The sequence below is a fragment of the Cydia fagiglandana genome, chromosome 2 (assembly GCF_963556715.1).
Source record: "Cydia fagiglandana chromosome 2, ilCydFagi1.1, whole genome shotgun sequence".
NCBI classification, from domain to species: Eukaryota; Metazoa; Arthropoda; class Insecta; order Lepidoptera; family Tortricidae; genus Cydia; species Cydia fagiglandana.
In genome coordinates this window covers 23,631,829-23,634,315 of record NC_085933.1, presented here as the reverse complement: position 1 = coordinate 23,634,315, position 2,487 = coordinate 23,631,829, and the positions used below count along the sequence as shown (strand labels likewise).

Here is a 2,487-nt window from a genome sequence, read left to right as displayed (position 1 = left end):
GCTAAGACGATAGTGCACGGCCTTTCTCCAGACAATTGAAGGGATGTTTACAAAAACAACATAACTGACTACACTGGTTGACACCTGAAACGATTAGATGGACGTATGTAGTGCTAAAGGACATGAGTGAGTGCAAGTTATACGAGGACGACGAGGACAGGGCGAAGTGGAGAAGGTTAAGCAGGAAACCTGATCCATGTAGGATAGATAGCTAAGAAGAGAGAATGAGAGACAAGAGTTAGGGTCGAAACAAATTCCATACAAATAAAAGCTCCTAACTATATAGTATAATAAGAAAATTTACAAAATCGAATAAAAAAACCGGGCAAGTGCGAGTCGGACTCGCACACGAAGGGTTCCGTACCATAAAGCAAAAAAAAACGAAAAAAAATGCAAAAAGTAAACGGTCACCCATCCAAGTACTGACCACGCCCGACGTTGCTTAACTTTGGTCAAAAATCACGTTTGCTGTATGGGAGCCCCACTTAAATCTTTATTTTATTCTGTTTTTAGTGTTGTTATAGCGGCAACAGAAATACATCATCTGTGAAAATTTCAACTGTCTAGCTATCACGGTTCGTGAGATACAGCCTGGTGACAGACAGACGGACAGACGGACGGACGGACAGCGAAGTCTTAGTAATAGGGTCCCGTTTTACCCTTTGGGTACGGAACCCTAACAAACGAAGGGGCATAGCTCTGCATAATATACATCCAGTTTCGTAGAAATATTTTCTACAATGTCAATAGTACTACTTACTATGTTTACTTACTATGTTGTTGTTTCTTGACTATGTTTGTACGAAGAAGTGGTCCCTCACTATTTTCCTAATGGTTGTAGGTTGCTTTTGACATTCCCCGCACATTCCAACTCCGTTAAAACACGCGTACCGTTGGACTAATGTGTATTTATGGTCCACGCTGTACCCTTTATACCTAATCGATATGTACAGTCGAGTTCATAAATATATATACATTTCTTCACCTTAATCCTTTGCAATAAGGAGGAAAAACGTATACATATTTTATGAACTCAACTGTACCTAGGGGTATAAACTACCTAGACTCCCAATGGATACGCAAGCAACGTAGAAACTTGCAATTTTCATTAGTAGGTTTAAATTTTTTCAAATACATAAATGCATTTTTCAAAATTTCATTTTATTTACTTGCGAAAAGGCATTCAACATCAGCATTTTCTGTGAAGTTTGTGGACCGAAATTATTATCGTATCTTCATGTACCACGTATCAGCAAATGTTATCTTTCATTTTTCTTTTGATACCAAATTGAGACGTCGATCTTGTCATCTTGAATATTTTCACTTCTAAAACAGAAAAATGAAAGAACATTAACTCTTTGGACGGTAAGCCTAAAGTTGTAGTAAGTCACGTCCAGTCATGTCCACTGTGCCAAAAACGCTACAATGGTCACGGTCATAGTAAAAGTTGCTCAGTATAATCCCAAAACCTCCCTGGCAACGGGAATGCGAACGGCAGACACATTTAGGGCATCCGCTAGCTGGCGCGGGTGCACGGAGCGGGCGCACGTACGCGGGTGCCATTGTACCTGAGTAAAATTAGTTATTCTGTGGTAAAATAGTTTTTCGGTAATCGCTCACCCTCTCCATGCAACCGCACTAGCTAGCGGACGCCCTTAGAGCATTTTTTATCCGCTACTATTGATGCTGACTGTTTAACGGATCGCGCAATCACTTTTCGTATGTATTATTCATTGTATTTTATCACGGTTACACTTACCTCATGTTTGAAACGTCTGTATAAATAATATATGACTGAAACCGCTATAATGGCAATAACAATATACGTTGCGTATGGCACGCCATTGAAAATTGAGTTGGTCATTCAAAACATATAATGCTCGTCCAAAATAACTCTTTAAAAAGCAACGACACGAAATAATTTATTTTCATTTCACAATAAAAAAAATATGACGTAAAACACAATGTCACCAGATGTCACTTCGTAATTTTTTTACGCCACAAGGAACATTTTATACAGCCACGTTTCATAGAATAATATTGTTTCAGCATTGTTAATCCAGTAAATTTGTCGAATTTTGTAACCTGGCTCTTTTACGTCAAATCCGGTAGTTCTGATTTTTTGCAGACTTGTTTATGATGTTGGCCCAATGAATAATCCAAGTTTGTGACTTCGAGCGCCGAACGCAACTTTGTCAAAAATCGAATAAACCGCAATTTTTTTTTAGATTTGGCCGATTATAACCCTAAAGTACTATTTTTTGGTAGTAACTTCCTAGGGCGTTTTTAAAGTAGACTAAATTTGCTACAATAAGACACTAGAATTGTCTCTGTACATCTAATATTTTCCGAGATAAAGCCTTTCAAAATTTTATATTTAAATTTTTATATTTTTTAATATTTTTTCAGAAAAGGCACTCATACATTTTTTTATGGAAAATAAATATTTTGTAGAACGTGCCGGTGATGAATTCCATATAAATTACC

The 2,487-nt window shown here is 37.4% G+C and overlaps 1 long non-coding RNA gene across 1 annotated transcript; it reads right to left on the bottom strand.

Moving 5' to 3' along the window:
* Positions 1-1,142: 1,142 nt before the first annotated feature.
* On the bottom strand, positions 1,143-1,955 carry LOC134679696 (uncharacterized). The gene is made up of 2 exons (XR_010100381.1): positions 1,760-1,955; positions 1,143-1,326 (listed from the first exon to the last, which is right to left on the bottom strand). It is a non-coding gene; the product is annotated as an uncharacterized LOC134679696 (long non-coding RNA).
* Positions 1,956-2,487: the final 532 nt, after the last annotated feature.